Here is a 19,630-nt window from a genome sequence, read left to right on the forward strand (position 1 = left end):
GTCTTGTTGTATTCGGGTCTTTTTCCCGTAAGATTGAGATTGTCTTGGCAATGTTTCAGTGAGGTCTCACTCGCCATCTTTAGGCTGGGTTTTGGGTTTTGGGCTTAAAAAGCATTTATATATACATTTATACACATACATACATACATACATACATACACACACACACACACACACACACACACACACACACACACACACATACATACATACACACACACACACACACACACATACACACATACATACATATAGACAAAATATGAAATATGGGATTGATTCAAATTCAGAGAATGTATTAAGTTACTGAAAAGGTTTGTACTTTTCTTGTTGAAGGCAGAAGTCATTTATTTGTATTTCTTTCTGTGTATTTTTAATATACACACTGCCCATTTTTCTTCTCCCCTTTCTTTTTTACTATTACTTTTTTATATTTTTCTTAATTTGTATTATAAAATGATAAGAAAACATTAGGCTTTGTCCAACATAGCCCAATTTTTTTAAAAAAAAAAGGGGGGGGAGCTTATCTGCATAAATAGTTTATTGTGAATTATTGAAAGAAAGATCATTTGTTTCTTTCAGTTTCTATTTTGGCAATGAAGAAGCAAATAATGCATCAAACTTGTTCCTCTAAGTAACCATTGAGGAACATCTTGCTGCAAGGAATGTGGATATAATTTTTAACTACACAAAATAGGGTAGGAGATAGGGAGAAGGCACTATTAATCTTTTGGCTGGCAGGCAGACATACACTGATAGGAAAAGCTGGATTATGTGTACTTCTCTCAGCAAAATGCTTTCTTACATTACTTTCTATAGTTAATTCATTCTCATAACTGTAATCTGTGTACACTTTCCTCAGATTATGTTCCATTCAATTTCAATAGGATTTCAACTTGAGTAAGCGTAGCAAGGATTGTGCTGCTTAAAATAGTTTTACTTGTACACTAAGCAGATAACAAAAATCAAGATTTTAAGAAGTGGAGCATTTAGAACAGTTATATTTTTATGTCTTCCATTTCATCAGAATGCAGTATGCAGATGTAAAATTGATTAGTTTACAATACAAGCACTATATCTGTTCACCAGATAGGTCACGTTGTGTTACATGCATTTAAGACGAGATAAACAAAGTTCATTTCCCATACTAGTTTAACCTCTTAATGAAGAAGAAAAATGTTCAATAATATATTTAACTAAGAATTTAGAATGCTTAGCTATCATGATATAAAAATTGTTCCTAATTTTTATCACATTGGGGGTTTTTTGGAATGTGGGGGGTACGGTAAACATATAATGAAATAATTCCCCATGGCAAAATAAAATATACCATATTTTTCAGAGTATAAGACGCACCAAGATTTTGAAGAGGCAAATTTAAAAAAAAGTTTTTGCACTCTGCAGACCTTTTTCGCAAAAATTGACCCTTTCCCCCCTCCCCCCAAAAAGGGCATGAATAGGCTTTATTTTGCTTGACTCATATAATGTAGATATAAATTCCCTTAGCTGCATATGTCTCTCTCAAACTTATTTTTATTTTCAGATATGTCTACTAGTAGTATAGGTTTTCCATTATTGCTTTGGTTAGACAATGCTTTTAAAATAAGCAACAAGAATACAATAGAAATACCTTCTTTTTACTGATAGCAAGCACTTAGACTTACATACCACTTCATGGTGCTTTACAACACTCTCTAAAAGTTTACAATGTCAGCATAATTGCCCCCAACAGTGTGGCTCCTCATTTTATTGACCTCAAAAGGATGAAACACTGAATCAACCTTGAGCTGGTCAGAATCAAACTGCTGCCAGTTGGTCAGCAAAATTACCCTTTAATATTGCATTCTAAGCACTATGCCATCACAACTCTAAATGAATTTGTGGTATATCAACCACAGAATTAAAGGTAAGAACTAATAATACAGGTGGTGCTATCCTTATAAACCCATCAGATCTCTAGAAAATCTCAGAACAGCAGAAGAAATATCTTTTTGAAAAACCGATGTTAAAGAACCTAATAGGCACCATCTTTCAGTTCCCCCCACCAATAAATGAAATACTATGGATGTTCTTCTTTTGTTGCTATCCATATTTTAATAAGACAATTTTAATTGGCAACAAAACAAATAAAACCACATTGCATATAGAATAAGTTAGCAGGAATGTGAGCAGATGTGAAATATTTTGCCTTCTCTTCATATTCCTGCTAGTATTTCCTACATGCAGCATCAAATCACTTAATCAACCTTCTTCTTTTTCCTTTTTTTTTTACAAATGTCCATGAATATGTTGGAATAGACCTTTTTTTGGGGGGGGGGTTATATCCTCACTATCCTTTTAGTTTTTTGCTAGAAGTGATTGAATAATACTATATATTTAATGATTTGGTATGTATAAGTACCTGCCTGCCCTTATTATAAGCAGTACTAGTAGGGTACTACTAGTACCTCAGCATCAGTAGTGAGTTCCCGATCCCATTGCAACTGGTGTGCTGCAACAGAGCCGGGCGTCCTCCACCACGTGCACATGCACTGCACACGCATGTGTACCCACCACCCACGATGCTCCAGCTGCTCTGCACCGTAGGCACCGTACGCTCTGTGCATGTGTACAAATGGCCCAGTAGGGTCAAATACAGATAAGGACAGTGGGCAGATGAGTGGGTCTGGTGCTCCCAGCCAGCACCAGTACACCCATACTAGGGTGTACCGGCTGTACCCCACCACTGCTCAGCACTGCTGAGAATAGACAAATTCATTTTTTAAACATGGAATGGATGGATTCCAGTGAAAAGACTAAAAAAAAAGAAAAAAGAATGGCCTAAAGTCTGTTGAAAAGGTGGAGAAAGATTTAGATCCTGTGTCTGATATGCATTTTATTTTTCTTCAGCAGACATATACACAATGAAGCAATTTATCGAGCAATTTCAAGTTCTTAAAGTTTCTGTAGCTGTCTAATTCTGGAATGCAGGTTGAATAAATATTTATATCCATGTCTTGGCTGAAGTCTGACACTTTTTTGAATTTGGAAGCTAAGATCAAATTGGTTAGTACTGTTGCAGCACACCAGTTGATGGGGGGCCACCAAGGGTTTTCTGATTATAAGCTAGAAGAGAAAGGCAAGAACAACAACAAACAAAAAACCACTGTCATCCAGTAAGAAGGAAAAGGCAAATGTGTTTGTATTATTACAAAAAAAAAAAAAAACCTATAGAATTTGTCCATAATGTCCACTATGGAGTTGAGCTCAACTAGGGAAGTCTCAGGTCAGAAGTTGAATTACCTGATATTGGTGATCTCAGAAAATTTCAGTAGAAGAGAGGAGAGCAAACTAGACTGTATAGAAAGTGATTCTACCTCAGCTCACCTATTAGATGGGAAGAATTATTTCCTGAAAAAATTATAATTGCAAAATTCTAAATTTATTACAAAAAAATCAAGATTTTCAATTAGTTTATCTTAGCTGTTATAATGCATGCCTTTCCCCTCCTATTAATTGTGTTTCAGAAGTTGAAATATCCACTGCTCCCTACCTAAAATGCCTTTACTGAGTTTAGCTGCTGAAGACATAATTGAGGATTTTAATATTTCCCATCTGCCAATTAAATGAAAGTGTCACATTTATCACAATATATATTTGATTTTAAATGACATATCTTCTGTTTTCTCTCATCATACTCATAATATTCATTTATAAGACATTAAGTGACATTCTTTTAACACCAGATGTGGAAATGTTTATGCATCCCATTTCAACACCCACATTTTGCTGATTCAATTTAATTAAAAGCATAGATTTTATGGGATAGTAAAATTATAAAAGTTTCTTCTCTGCCTGAACAAAAAGTAGTGCATTTTACATTTAGATCACTTTTTTTCCAGTAGTGATTTTTTTTTAAAGTGGGTGGATATGCACCTAGCAGAAAACTAAAGGGGCAAGGAAATAAAACTTTATGGTCCCTTCCAACTCTGTAATTCTGAAACTAGATTGCAGCTTAAAGCTTACAATTGTCTAAAGAAAAAAACAACATAACTATTAATATATGTATTAATAAAATAACAATGTGTAACACAGTATGTTATATCCAAGCTTTTGTTAAATCTTTGGATAGATTTAAATCTTACATGTAAAACAATAACCTATTTTCAAAGGAATGTTCTTCAACTGACCAGTGCCCTACTATGCTTTACTAATTGTGGCCACTACTAGCCCAGAAACTATAGTTGAATTATTACTGGAAATGCCAGAGTGCTCGGATTTCTGATTGTGCAAGATATTGAAAGCCATACGCAGTCTAACCACTAATTAGATAAATCTGGTTTTGGTTTTTGTTTTTATATAAAAAGAAGAAAATAGTTGCAGTAAGATTGGGTTACCTTGCTGTGTAAAACATAGACCTTATAATATGTGATAAATAATGTACCATTTGTGTACCAATCTTTTGAAGTTTACTGAAAAGAAAAAAAAATGCTACGTTAAATGGGTCTTGCTTGCACTGAATTATGCACTTTTTAATGAGTGTCACCTGACTTCTAGGGTTAATTGAAAGCATGTAAACTTATGTATAAAATGTAATAAAACAGTTTATAGGTTAACACTGACAGGATCAGTGGTGGGTTTCAATTTATTTTACTACCGGTTCACTTGTGCGCAATCGTGCGATGCTTCTGCATAGGCGCAGAAGTGTCCAATGGGTTGGAGGAGTCTTACGCCACCACCATTACCAGTTTGCCCAATCCAAGGTGAACTGGCAGAAGCCCACCTCTGGACAGGATAGATTATCTACCTCTGGACAGGTAGAATATTGTTTTCCACCAATCCTTCCTGTGCTATTTTTTTTTCTTTGAAAGAAATGAAATTTCTATTTTAGTTAGGAAGATCAAAGGATTGTCTTAGTTTAGCATACCTCTCATGCAAAGCTCTTGGCAAAAAAAATAATAATAATTTTGGAAATTAAAAAAGAGTCAAGGTTAGTTTTCATTAAATTAGTATTCTAGTATTCTACATTATTCTATTCACATAGGATGCTCAAAAAGCTATAGAAATTTTTCCAGTTATTCTTTCTTTCTTGAACCACATCCTCATTACCTGCCTAAAGACCAGTATACTGTAGTTAAACCAACATAGGGGTTTTTTTTCAGACATAGACATACCATTAATCCCACCCCCTCAAAAACTTTGGTCAATATCATAGCTTTTTCAAAAAGCTGGTGAAAATTAACTGTATGGAAAAATATTTTACATCTTCAGTTTTTGCTGTTTGAAATGCTATACATTGGTGACAAAATTTATCTGTATTGCTTCAATATAATGTGTGTGTGTGTGTGTGTGTGTGTGTGTGTGTGCATTAATAAAGTCCAAAAGTGCACACAAGGCAGGATTAAATGGGCATAATACAGTATAATTAAGTTACAAAAATACTATATATAATATACATATACACATAGTTACAAAAAACAGAAAATCTTTGTATTTTGACTGCACAAATTGAAAGTCTTTTATTTTCTCATTGTCTCACAGACTAACTGCAACATCTGTTAATGTCTTGCACATAGTCTACTTTTAAAAAAAGATTTATATGAAGAGATAAAATTTCTAGTGTTAATTCATATTATCATGAATGTTATATATAACATATACCCTGCATTATTAACCATTGAATGATTGGTTGTTCTGAAATAATAGTTAAGCTTGTATTTTGTCACTATAAAATGTATAGGTTTTATAAAACTGAGATTGGTTAAAATTCTTATATAAACATATTTTACGTACTTGTACTCAATCTTGAACCCATTCTACTTGTCAGGTGGAAGAAAATGGATTTCCTTATACATTGTGGTAAATAATTTTGGTCCTGTGTAAACACTGGTAGTATTACATGTAAATAGTTGGGCATAACTCAAATATCCATGATTTTTTTTTTACAGATAAGCATGCAAATAAGTTATTTTTTCCCATCCTGTCCTTTCTTAAAGGCATGACATAATATATAAAGTTATATAGAATGTAGAAAATAGAAAACGGAACTTGATTCATTTATTTTCACATTTTCATTGATGTCTAAATTCTTGTACATTTCACAAAATACACTCCCAAGGGTTTGGTTTACCTGCATGGCAGAATTCAAATTTGTAAAAAAAACACGTCATGGCATTAAAATTGGACAGCTTTATAACTGATGGTATAATTCTCACCTGTCATTGTGGTTAAAAATTGTAGATTGGTTTATTCATGGATGACTTATTTTTCATGGTATTTCACCTGAAATCTTGAGGGCCATATGAATTATAGTGGAATTATCTCTGACTGGATAAGGTGTAATCCTCATGGTATCCCACCTGTATCACAACAGGTCACAATAACTACTAAGCTTTGCCGAACTTGAAAATGCTAAGTGGAGTCTGGTTGTTACTTACAAGAAAAGCCACCATGAAATCCCAGACTGGGCTGAGAAATTGAAAAATCTCATAAGTAGGCAATGGTCAACAACGTACATATTATTGCAAAATAAATAAAAGGATATGTCCATGAATTTACAGAAAGTAGAGCTTAGCTCAAGAAAAATTATATTGTTACCTTGTTTGTCTATATAATTTTTTTCTTATATGTAAGCATACAGGCAGAAAAAAAACTATTTTATCTGAAAAAAGACCTTAATATTAATTTCTTAAAGTCCTTAAGAAATACTTTAGAAGTGTGGAGTATGTGGGAGCATGAATGTAGCCTATGCCTGCAGGTCTTTAAAGCAGCCACATCTTTTCCAAAGATCACACAGCAGCTATCTGCCCCTGGCACATGATTCTGGAAGTAGATATCATTTTTTTAAAACAATGGCAAACAATTAGGGTATTTGTTTCTGTGTACTCCAAAGTATCTTTTGGGGAATGAATCCAAAATATTGTAAAGCTAGGAGATATAAATCTGTCACCTTCTTACAAAAGTATGTTTCTCAGGTTTGGTGTATAACAGATGCAAGTGAATTGAACAGAAAGAGTTAGTAGGCTTATTTTAATTGCTATAGAGATAACTTTTGTGCCTTTGTTTCTATGACCATGTACAGACCTGTTTATAAATAACACTTTGGGGTTATTGTTTTGGCAATATCTCTTCGGGTTTGATAAAAATGACAAGAGCCTATTCACAAAAACATTCCCTTCAGAAATTATGTTTTATGTATCCTTTGAAGGAAACTTGCCTGATTTTGAAATAAATCCTTGGAAACACCAGAACCATATGCTCTCTAGGTTTATCAGCTAATTTTTTTACATTCAGGTTTCCAGTTTTACACTGTATAGAAAGAAGAGTATCCAACAGACTCATAAAATTATATATTTTATTTAAACTATGGAATCAAAAAGGATAAACTTCTAATAATGAACTCTTTAGACATTCCCATGTATATTTGTATATTTTACTTTTGTATCAACTTTTTGCTTTTAAAAAATGGCAATGAAAGATCGATGAGTTTGCAATTATTTGCAATCATTTGCAAGCAATGTAAACAGAAATAGTTAAATGAAAATAGCCATATTGTGAGCGAATAAACAAAATGGGAAACTATAAGATAACTCAATGTCTATGTAGATTCTCAGATATCCAGCTTTGGGACTTAGAGAATAACTTAAATATGCAGTTGTAGTTCAGTACACATCACTCAAAGTTTAATATCCAAATTGTTTTATGAATGTAAATGAAAAGTCATATTGTCTGATGTTTCCTGTAAATAGTATTTAAGTTAATGTATTAATCTCTCAAATAGGACAGTGGGTAGCAGTTGCTATTACTGCTGTTATTATTATTGGAATGCATATTGGGGAAATCTTAAGTTGTTCCACTGATATTTGTTCCATTGATTAAGCTGTGTTTCTGTTGATGGAATGGAAAGTAGCAATTTCTCCTCCTATTTGGAGTTTCCTTATTGCATAAATAAAAACTTGAAATATGTTAGAGAAATATTTTGTAAAGTATTTTGGACATTTTATAATCAACACGTAAAATATGTACATTTTAATTTAAGAATAATGCACATCTACAATAAAATTACTTCAAAGTAAATTCTGGTGAGACTGAGATCCTAAAGACACTTTCAAATTTGAAATTGTGTTGACTTATTTTGGTGGCATTGAAATACATAACTTGCTGATGATTAGGATATAAATCATTCTCTTATTTAAAGCTTCATTATTTTAAAAATACAATGTTTTTAAAATACACCTCAAATATTGTTTATGCAACATAAACAAAACAGTATGTAGGAAAATATACAATGATAACAGAAGGAAAAATGACAGTTTATATTTAACAAACATAAGATATAAATATATTACTCTGTCAGCTCAGACACTTCTAGTCTTTTCCAAATACAAGATGAAGCCTAAGACGACAGACAAATCTGACTGTCAGCTGCCTCAGATCAATACTTCTGGAACAGTAGTAATTCTCTCTCTGACCTAAGAACTGCAGGCACCATTTGTTTGTCTTCCTATGTAGCTATCTGATTTCTGGAGGATACAGAGGTTTAAAGTATATGTCATTCTAATAGTGGGATCACTTATGACAGTATTATCCTCCAACTATTCTCCCCTACAGAACATATACACAAAGGACAAAAGCTGTCTTCTTTTGAAATAAAAGTAGAAATCTTTGAAAACACTAGTAATCTTCTTGCTGTAGTGTCAAAATTTCTTATTTTAAGCATTATGTAGGCTTTCATATACAGACAGACAGACAGACAGATAGACAGACAGACAGACAGATAGACAGACAGACAGACAGAATTTATTTATTGAAAAATACCTAGTCCAATAGCTGGCTACAGGTAGATAGCATCATTCGGATTAAGAACAGCTATGTGTAAAAAAAAAATTCTTTTTTTTCCTAGTATCTTTCACTCACTTTACCACTTCACCACTTTTATGTTGGATCCTGCTACTCTTCACTCATTATTTAACCATATAAAAGTGCAACCTTATGATTTTACTATTAGAAGACGTTAAGATTTTTAAAATGTTATGCAATGACTCATTACATAGCTCTGAGTCATAGGTTTCAATTGAAACTAAAGATATTCTGTATTTTAAAATATAAAATACATGCATATTTTATTTTAAAAAGTACATTTCTGATCAATTAAAGATAGCTTTTGTGTTTATTCTTCATGTTGTACTCTGTAGGTTTTTTTCCTACTTGATTTGCTATCTCATCATATAGAGGTACATATGGTGTACGTGGATGTAATTTCTCATGATATGCAAAGATATCAAGCAACTAAAAATGATTGGGCATTATTCCTTCAACATAGAATCTTAGAAAGAGGCAGGGATAATGATCTTAGGAAGCAATGAGAAAATGTGAAGTTGTTATTTATTCTGTATAGACGATCACCACCCAAGATGGTGCCACTAAGGTGGGAAACCTTACTGCACATGCGGATGGCTGTGAGTAAAACAAAAATCAAGATTCAGAATGTCAGAATAATCCAAGTGAATGTCAGACTCGCATACATTAAGGTTTATTTATCATAAATAGAAATGTCAACATGTGACCTAAAAGGCATAGTTAATACGGGCACAATTCCCTGGTTTTGTCTTGTGCAAGTCCAGATGAAACAAACAGAAGTTATGTGAAAAGACAGAGAAGTGCAACACAATTGCCATTCACTTCAAGAAAAGTTTTCTAGATAAGTTATAACTTAATGAATCATACTAAAATGTGATATAAGTTCAGAATATGTCCTTTGCAAAATAGAATGCCCCACATTCAGGTATTTTTTTAAAAAAAATTCCTATGGATATTAATGATAGGGTAAAACAATTCTTTACACCAAGAAAGGTTAGGTTTACACACACAGAGAGACAGACAGAGGGTGTGTGTGTGTGAATGTAATATATGTGTATTGTGCAGATTAAAACACAAAGCATCCATTTAACTTTCCTACTGAAATCAGTTGGGTTTAATAGTTCTTAATTTGGAATTCATTTTGATATCAATTGTGAGTGTAAACACAATTTAAAAGCAAAGTAATAGAACTCACTCAGAATATCATGCACTTCACTGAATTAATATTTTGTGGCATTCAACTGCAGAAAAATCTGACAGGCATATATGATTCTTGTAAGTGGTTAGAAAATTATATTACAATAATAAAATTCTTTGGCAAGAGTCAGTATTATACATGACAGTATTGTACAACATTTGGAGTCCTTCACTGGATGTGAAAATGGACTGTTAATCTACTAAAAATAATATAATAAAAATAAGTTCAGATAATATTGTGACAGTTTTTCATTTTATCATTGTGTGAAAAAGAATAAAAAATTGTAAACAAATATTGGTGAAGGTAGAAGATGATGATAATAATTTTTATCTCTGCTACCTTGCCAGAATGAATTATAATTACTTACAAACTAATACTATTAGCTATTACTTAGAAAGTCCTACTTTTCTTTCAAAGAAATGTTATAACAACATCTATAGCCTATCCTTGGAGGACTGAAAAAGACCAACAAGAGCAAGTTTATTCAGAAATAAATAATACTCCGTATACTGAGCCTTTTTTTTTTCAAATCACCATGCATAGTAATATGACACTGAAATACAGTCACACTTGTGGTTAGAATGTTATTTTAACACTATGACTCTAAGGGAAAGAGAGAAAATTTGGGCACATTTATTTTCTCCATGAAGCACTGCATCATAAATATTTTATGGTGTAACTACTGAACTACTGCTGACTTGTTTGCTATAATTCTCCCTCTCTTCCCTCTTGAAGTAATTAGAAAAGCATGGTCAGGATAGTAAAATAAAGTTATGCTTAGCCTGATATTTAAAATTCATATGACAGGAAGACCTTAAAAGAAATATTATTCTGAATGTGTGGTGTGTGTGTGTGTGTGTGTGTGTGTGTGTGTCCCCTATCATTCTGAGCTTCATTTGCTCTCTCCAAGCAGACAAACCTAAAATGTCATTTATGAATACATAAAAAGTAGAAGGGCAAAGGAAATAGTTCCATGAGCAATACACTGTAAAGTGCATCTCTAAGTGACAATAGCTATAGATTGAACTTTACAGACAATGGTACAATGCTAAGGAGCATCTTTCTCACATTATATTTATGAATGTAGCTTTAGTGGAATTAAGTGACAGCTGTAGCATTAGTTTAAGACCTTTGCAAGTAATGTGAGCAGTGTTTGTCCTTTATTGGTTATGGTTATGACAAGCCTACTGTGTCTATGCATTTATGCATTTATGTGTGCATGCACGTGAGTGTGTGTGTGTGTGTGTGTGTATCTATCTCACATGTAGAATATAAATGCCATTCTGCCCTTTGCTGCAACTGTTCCAACCAGCATGCCTTTGATAAAGCAGTCTGAATCAGCCCCAACCTCCTATATATCATATTGCTCAAAACTGAAATAAAATTGCATTTGGATTTAGGAAGGGAAAGGGATAAAAACACCAGTGAACAACAACAACAGCAACAATAATAAAGACATTACACAGAAATTACTCACTATTTAAAAAAAAATAGTTGTCACACAAACCATTTAAACTCCATATAAGCCCAGCCAATGTCAACAGCCAAAGATGAAAATTAATGAGCACAACAGAAGGCAGCAATAGTAGCTCTTCTAGAGCAGCCACAGGAGCGGAGGCTCCTGAAACTCGGGCAACTAATGACCTCTCTCCAAGTGCTGAATCCAAGGAGACAAACCCCTCACAAGCAGAAAAGCAGCCGAAGTTGTCGATGGCGCTGGTACGCAATTACAGAAGGAAAAGCAGGGGTGGGGGGGACGGACGGAAAAGCACACAAACACACGCAGAGAGAGGGGTGTGCGGTTTTAGGCGCCGTTTGCAGAGCTCCGAGAACCCTTAGAGCATGCAGACAAGTACGCGAGAGAAGGGAGCATTTACCAGTGGAGGCAGCGGTAGCAGCAGGGCGAACAGGCAGAGCTCCTCACATGATCTCCGTGAGTCAACTTAGCAGCAGAGCCCCGAACAGATTCCTTCACTGTCCGAGGGGAGAATGGAGGGTGCAGTGGGTGGGGTGGGGGTCGGGCCCCCTTCCGAAGGGGAAAAATAGGTGTGATATCCCGAGCGAGCAAAGCTTCTACTGTCGCCCAGCCTTTAGCTCCGTCGCCGTCACCGGCAGGGAGAGCCGTGGGAGAAGCAAGGTCGGCAATCCGGCTTGCCTACCAAAGTGAGTCTAGCCACCCGAGCAGCGCAGCGGCGGCTGCTCTCTGAATATCCAGCCTGGCGGCAGGCGGCACAGCCACCAGGTTGCACGAGCTCCTGAATTAAGGGGCGCGAGCCAATCCCCGGGCTCAGCGGCGCGCGCGCAGGGCAGCGGTAGACAGACGCGCCCGTCCGTCCGGCTGCTGGAGAGCAGCTGGAACTGCGAAAGCGACGGCGAGCAGAGCGGTCGGTGTTGGTGTTGGTGGTAGCGGTGACGGTGCTGGATGCGCGGCTGGAGAGACACTACTGGGTGTGAGACGCGAAGGAGGCATTTGGTTTCCCTCGCGGCTGCACAGGCACTTAAAGGGGAAGCTCAGATTTTCCCCAGGCGCTGGCATGCTGCGGAGGGGGGGGGGGGGAATGCTGCCATGGGGTGGGGAGCGTAGGCGCAGCTAGGAGGGGTTTCTTTATAAAGGTAGGGACTGGAATAAGCGGTGTTGGCTCTCCTAGCACTAGGAAAGTGGGGAAAGAGTGGGGATTGCGTTCAACATCTCAGCGAGGGGGCAAAGGTAAGATAGGTGGGTGCCGATTCCTGCATCGAGGGAGCCAGTTTGCATGATTGTCTCGTAGGAATAGAGATGGAGAGGGGGGGGCAGAAAGACCTAAAATAGGAAGGTGGGATGGGGAGCCCCAAAAACAGTAGAGTCTGTCATGTATTTTGTTTATTTCATTTTATTTTTTTCAAGTAAAAGGCTCAAAGGTTCCGGAATGTTTACTGTCACAGGAAACCTGCATTATACACACCTATCACGTTTGTATAAGTAATATCATAGATCCAGCAAGGCATATTATCTGCATGATAGAATACTCCCAGGCAGGAATATAAAGATTGGTCTGATTCCTGCGTAAAGAGGAGAGCGACTCATTGTCTGTCTAAACACACCTTACAGCCACTTTTTTTTTGTAGCATAACTTCAAAATTTAATCTTTCTTGTTAGCAAGACACCAAATTGGGGATCCAATTTCTATATTTCCTCTCCCCCACCCCTTCTCCCAAGCCTGGCCCAATAGCTGTATATAAAGCATAGCATATCAACTGCCTCGCCCAATCATTCACCAGAACTTTTTTTTCTCTACCACAGCACAACTTCTAAAAGTTCCACGCTGGTTTTATTTCATGGCATTGAAAGTTAAAGGATTGTGATCAAACCTTAAGCAAATATGCTGTTTCTCACGTAGCTGATAAAAAAAACAAAACACAGGCTTTTTAAAGCCACAAATTAACTATTTACCCACATTAGAAGGATTATAGGGTGAAATAGTATTTTGAAAATCATAAGTCTGCAGTTTACTCTCATGACATTTGTCATGACGGGGGTCAGGCATCCATAGGGGTATTTTTTTCTTTTGATTTGTTTTGAATTGGAAATGTTTCTATGTTTTGTTTTAGATTTGGGAAAATAAAGGTTTAATGTCCTTGAAATTTCCACAAAACCATTTTGTTGACTTTTTATGATTTATTGTTGAATTTTGGCATCGTGATCTTAAGAAGTTCCAGAGATAACGTGAAAGAGACTTGTGGCTCACAGGTTACTAATTCTTGTTTTAAATGCTACAATTCTGGCAACCTTTTTTGCCAATTTTCAATTACATGCTACTGAAGGGAATTCTTGAATTAATTCTCCTTCCAGACTTTCCATTATAGATCTAGAACACTTACTACAATAGAGTGATTGTAACATTTTTTCCCTAGTTGATGTTCATCATTTTTAAAAATACATCCAGTTAGGAGAAGCTTGAAAACCAACAAATGAGAGATAGGCAACATGTTTGACCTGTCCAACTCTTTCCCAACTCAGTCCCAAAAATATATGTGGAAATAGATTGTAGAAAATGAAGCCCCAAAGTACAGGAGTGTCTCATGTTATCTTTATTTTTTCAAATAAATCAAATCAGGCAAAACGAGAGGGAAAACAGTATTGTGCCATTTTCAGGAATCATTTGACTCATAATATATGATTATTCATAATTCAATTTTCCTATAATATATCCATAGATCAGGTAGTATTATACCTTTATCTAAAGTTTTAATATCACATAATCATTTCATTAGCACTTTGACTTTTTTCATAGGCAAAGAGTCTACAAAGTTGCTAATTTTTTTACATAAACTCAAATGTGGTGAAGCTTATATTTTTCTCTAGAAATAACCTGAGAATTTTGCTGAAGAAATAGTTTTTTTCCAGAAAAAAATCACCATTTTTCTAAAGAACATAATCAGAAGTAGAAATATTTTCCCCAAGAAGTAAGTTAATTGTTCATTAATTGTTGAGATTTATGCACTTTTTCTTATAAAATTTCCAACAATTAAATTCTCACACTAGTTAGGCAATCTTTTGAATTGCATGTTTTGTATAGTAATTTTGTTGCCTTTACTATATTTAGGTTAAATCAGGTTGAATTTACGTAGGAGTTTCCTGGAGTTTCTTTTATTGTTCATTTAACAAGATCCCTTTATTCTTCATTTTCCTGAGTTTAGCCTCAAAATTAGTGAATCTTCTGAAATGCTTATGTACATTGCATTTGACTCTATGTGGTATTTACTTTTTCCTGGTGTTTGAGTATCTAGTACACTCATGACCTCACTTTTTAAGATTGATTTAAGGGATATTATTCTATAACACTCCAGTCTGTTTCTCCTTTACTTCTTTTAGATGAAGCTGATTCACCCAGAGATTATAATTGGGTTGATAGAGAACCACAATGAGCAAAAAGCACCTTGCAAAGGCTCAGTTTCAAGCTGTTTTGCCCAATCAGATTGTAAGAACCTTTGGTACAGCAACAAAACTTTAATTACATTGTAAAGTAGAGAAGCTTCCTCTCCCTATTAAAACTTGGATGATATAATATTGATGGTAGCACCTCTCAAACTACCGGATTATCTCCATAAAGGGTTTTGTGTAGCAACAAAACAGCTACACAACAAAAAAGAAGGGGAACTCTCCTCCAAGAAAGGGATCTCCCCCCCCTCATAATTGGCTAGAACCACCCACTGAAGTAGAATGTAACCACTATAACACAGCATTGTCAGTCATCAACCCAGAAGAAAACATGTGATTAACATTTAACCCAAAGCAAAGCAGATGGATTCAAAAGTAGTTAAACAACAGACAGATCTGCCCCCCTCTCGACTTCCCCAGAGAACCAGACTGATCTATAGTTCCAGTATATAGTTATACTTACAACTATAATAAGGACCAGAATTTCTATCAAAAATCACAGCTGTCGTAACTTGAGTTGGACCTGATTGAAAGACAATTTTTGCATGAAGCAAATCCAGATTCCCCAGTGAGGGGAGTTTTTTTTCTAGAAATTGACCCAAAAAGTTTGCAAATCCTATGACCGCAGGATGTTGCAACCAGTTTTAAATGCAAACCTGTTGCTGAATCCCCAAATTGCAATCACATGACTGCAGGAACTGTACAACAGTCATAAGTGCAAGTGCATGCCATAAGTCACTTTTTCTATTTTGATGAATGGTCATAGATTGAGGACTACTACAAAGTTGTTTTTAGAAGCCATGCCAAAAAATCAGGGAAGCAAATTTTATCTAGTATTACACAGAAAAAATATTTTTGTATCAATTCTCCGTCAAATTCATGAACAAAATTTGATTTAGTAACTCTTTCAAAGAAGAAATTCTTACTGATGAATTGTACTGTTCTTGTACATAGTGAGAAGTCTTACAAACTGTATGTTTAAATGTAATACACTTCATTATTCAATATTTTATCTATCATTTAAAGTCCTTAGTCCCAGACTCCAATTAAACTCAATGGAAGAAATCCAGAAAAAGCTCTTTCTAGTAGGCTTTTCAATAGCTGTACGATCACTGTTAGAAGGGAGTCACACATTTAAGAAATAAATGTAAATAATTCAGAGACGGTACCTACCCAATTCTACAAAATTAGAGAAATTGAAGAGAGCATATGTGTTCAAGTCTACTTTCATCATATACACAAATGCTATCTGTCAAGAAGAGGAAGACAAGTACTGAATCAGTGATGACAAATATGCTCTCAAAGAATGGCCCATGAGATCTATTAATGGTTAGCTTAACCACATTACAGAAGAGCATGTGCGTAACTACTAGGTATTAAGTGCAGTTAACATTTTATATATCTCTATAAACACCTAGTAATTCAGATTCAGCTGTCTAGCTATGATAGCACAGGGAGTGGTTTGGGTGGGGGACAGAGATAATTATGAAAAACTGATATTTACAGTTTTACTAAGATGATTCCACAAGACTGGAAAAAATTTATTCAATAAATGGCAGCAAAGAAAAAATAGGAAATTATTTTTTTGCTTCCATCTAACCATTGTCTGGAATTTTGTAATTTGGTAGTGTTTGTTTTACAGTTTGTTCTACAGTTTGTTCTACAGTTTGTTCTACTAAATTGTCATCCAGTCTGCAAAAAGAAAGGAGAGAGGGAGGGAAGGGAGAAATGAAGGAAGGGAGGAAGGAAGGGAGGAAGGAAGGAAGGAAGGAAGGAAGGAAGGAAGGAAGGAAGGAAAGCAGCTGCGTGACATAGGCAAGCTTATATATAGTTTAGAGATTTTTTTAAAAAAGATTAATGACTAGTGAGTTATTTCTTTACTTAGCTATCAACCTATTTTTATACATTTTGACAGTTGCAACTACCATCACCTACTAGCCTGAAACAGTATCATTGTCATGGTATATAATATTTAAATTATGTATTGTAATAAAGCAAATAAAAAGTCAATTGAGTATGAGGAAAATGGAAAAGAAAGCTGAGGAATCTTTAATAGAGAAAAGTAAATTGAGGCAGCATATCTTGTATTGGTACATAGAATAATGAAGAGATACTAATATGCAGAGTGAAGAAATAAACCATAATTCTGAAAATAATCACAAAAATATTATGTTGCAGTGATAGCAGTGAGCTTTTTAAGCTATATTTATTGATTCCAAAATAAACTTGGAAGAAATGCCACTTCTAATCAGATAAAATTGGTTTTATCACAGTTTTTATTGCTGCAAAGTATTTTTAAAATTGTATTTTCAGAAAAGAAAATAAACAGATTTCAAGGTAATTTCTATTAAAATTGTTATAATTCATTCTCTGCAGGCTTATCAACAAACTTCATGCCACTCTAATGAAATATTATCTCAGCAGGTGGCAGCACCTGGCTGACCTTTTCTAGGGTTAACACAGGTCAGTTAAGACAGTCACCAAATTTCAAAATTAAACACTGAATGTTATATCCCAGAACAAGGAAATGGCAAACAATGAAGTTATCAGAATTTCTGGATTGATTTGAGGGCTAAAAGTGATTAATATTTGTGATTGTCCACCACTAGAAAATGAATTGAATAGAACTCAAGTTTTATTTCAATATTGCTGTGCATTTGGGCAATGATTTCAACTGAAATACATAGCTGTTTGGATAGTCTTTGCCTATTTCTGTTTTCGATGAAGTAATGCATTGGCTGTTTATGGATAATAATGTTCATTCTATTACAATAAAACTAAAACATTTTCCCCATAGAGTTCCCTTCTAGAGACTTCAAATTCAATCCACAAAATTTGAATTTGGACTGCTCTGCCCAAGAACAAGGTTGTTTGTAGGGCAAATCAATCCAGACAATGTGTGTTCTTTTTCTCTCAACCATGTAATTCATGGAAATTTCATGGAAATATGTCTAAGTTGTATTAAATATGTAAACTTTATGTACATCATAAGAATCAGATATAAGAAATATTTGGCTTTAAGGAATCTTTCCCTTTATCTTAATTGGTCCAAAACCTGAGATATTACTATAGTCATATCATTAACATATTGGCTTTCTTTTGTGGGTGGGTGGGGGAAGAAAACACTTGAAACTATACTATTCTATCCAAAATATCTCATAATCAGAGGATTTAGATCTTTTGCAATTCAAATTTAAAGACAGAAATGACAAACAAAGCTGCAATGACCAATTTGGAAATCTTTTTGTTGTTCTGATTCTGTTTATGTTCATATGCTTTGTCATAATCTATATGTAATTGATTTCCCCTTTCTCTTTCTTATCAGTTCTAATTAGGAAAACATTACCAAAATATTTGTTTTTGTCTTTACATTAAAAATAGAACAAATAATTGTAAGAATGGGTTAAGGTTCCAACCTGCTTTTGTAACATATCCCAGAACATATATACATCTGTCTGTCTGTCTGTCTGTCTGTCTGTCTGTCTGTCTGTCTCTATATCTACCTACCTACCTACCTACCTACCTACCTACCTACCTACCTACCTACCTACCTACCTACCTACCTACCTACCTATCTATCTATCTATCTATCTATCTATCTATCTATCCACACATACAAACACACCCACACACACACACAGTATATATGATGAAATGTGTGACTTCTGATTTGAATAAATGTTTAATTGATTATTCATCACTTTAGTACTAGTTATTCCCCACTACGTTGAAGCTCATTGAATAAATCTGTATGCATAAATTAAATGCTTAGTACAGTGCATGAATCTGATGGATGTTGCTGCATTTTGTTAAAGCTCACTTAATTCCCACATCCTTCTGTATGAGAGGACATGTTAGATATACATATGCATGTGAATTTATAATACATAATATTTTCAATTATCTCTAAGCAAAGATGCTGACTTCTTCTAAGTGTTTCCAAAAAAGGTTACAGAGCCTCATTGTTCTGACTATTACTGCTTACAGTTTGCAATATTATTTACAATTGCAAATAAAATATGCTTTTTTAACATAATAATAATATTGCGATCTGCATACTGAAGTTGAGTGATTGTAGAGAAATAAATCAATGTTTGCACCAATATTAATAGGAGCCCTTGGAGCAATACCCAAAGGGTTCCCTAGATACATGGAAATTATGAACTTTTTGGACTTGAATATTCTGACTTTGCACACACAAAAAGTTACCTTTATACTCAGATGTTATTTTAACAGCTCTTAGATCCTTGATTAAGACTTGAAATGTTAAGTTTTACCAGTTACCAGTGTGAATCAAATTGAAGATTAAATCCTAAGTAATAATAATAAACATTTTTTGATGAAAACATATGGAGTTATCTACCATTCTTGAAGAATACTCTTAAGGTTTTCATTCCTTTCCCCTTTCTTAAAGTGAGAAATAGCTGACCATGCTGGATTTTCTCCAGCTAAATCAGCACATTCTTCATAGTTTGCCCTTGTGCTTTATGTACAGTGAGAGCAAAGCATGACTTATTGGGAGCTGCATCCACTGAAGAGAGACATCTTCACTTTGTGATAAATTGAGCATAATTCTTGGAATCATAACAATGTCATTTTTGAACGCACCAATGTTTATCTTTGCTACAATGAGGTTCTTGTAGAGTTTTCCACAATCATCTGTGTTCCATTGCAAA

At 34.8% G+C, this 19,630-nt stretch overlaps 1 protein-coding gene across 1 annotated transcript in view; it reads right to left on the bottom strand.

Annotated features, from left to right (window-relative positions):
* Positions 1 to 12,341, bottom strand: part of TENM2 (teneurin transmembrane protein 2) — a 928,661-nt gene extending 916,320 nt beyond the window's left edge. Inside the window, exon 1 of the mRNA XM_087709674.1 lies at positions 11,914 to 12,341. The gene's annotated coding sequence lies outside the window, so the exon portion shown is untranslated. The remainder of the gene's footprint in view (positions 1 to 11,913) is intronic.
* Positions 12,342 to 19,630: the final 7,289 nt, after the last annotated feature.

The sequence above is a fragment of the Thamnophis sirtalis genome, unplaced genomic scaffold (genome assembly GCF_051295495.1).
Source record: "Thamnophis sirtalis isolate CommonGarterSnake01/CBP01778 unplaced genomic scaffold, rThaSir2_p1.2 scaffold_3, whole genome shotgun sequence".
In the NCBI taxonomy this organism is placed as follows: domain Eukaryota; kingdom Metazoa; phylum Chordata; class Lepidosauria; order Squamata; family Natricidae; genus Thamnophis; species Thamnophis sirtalis.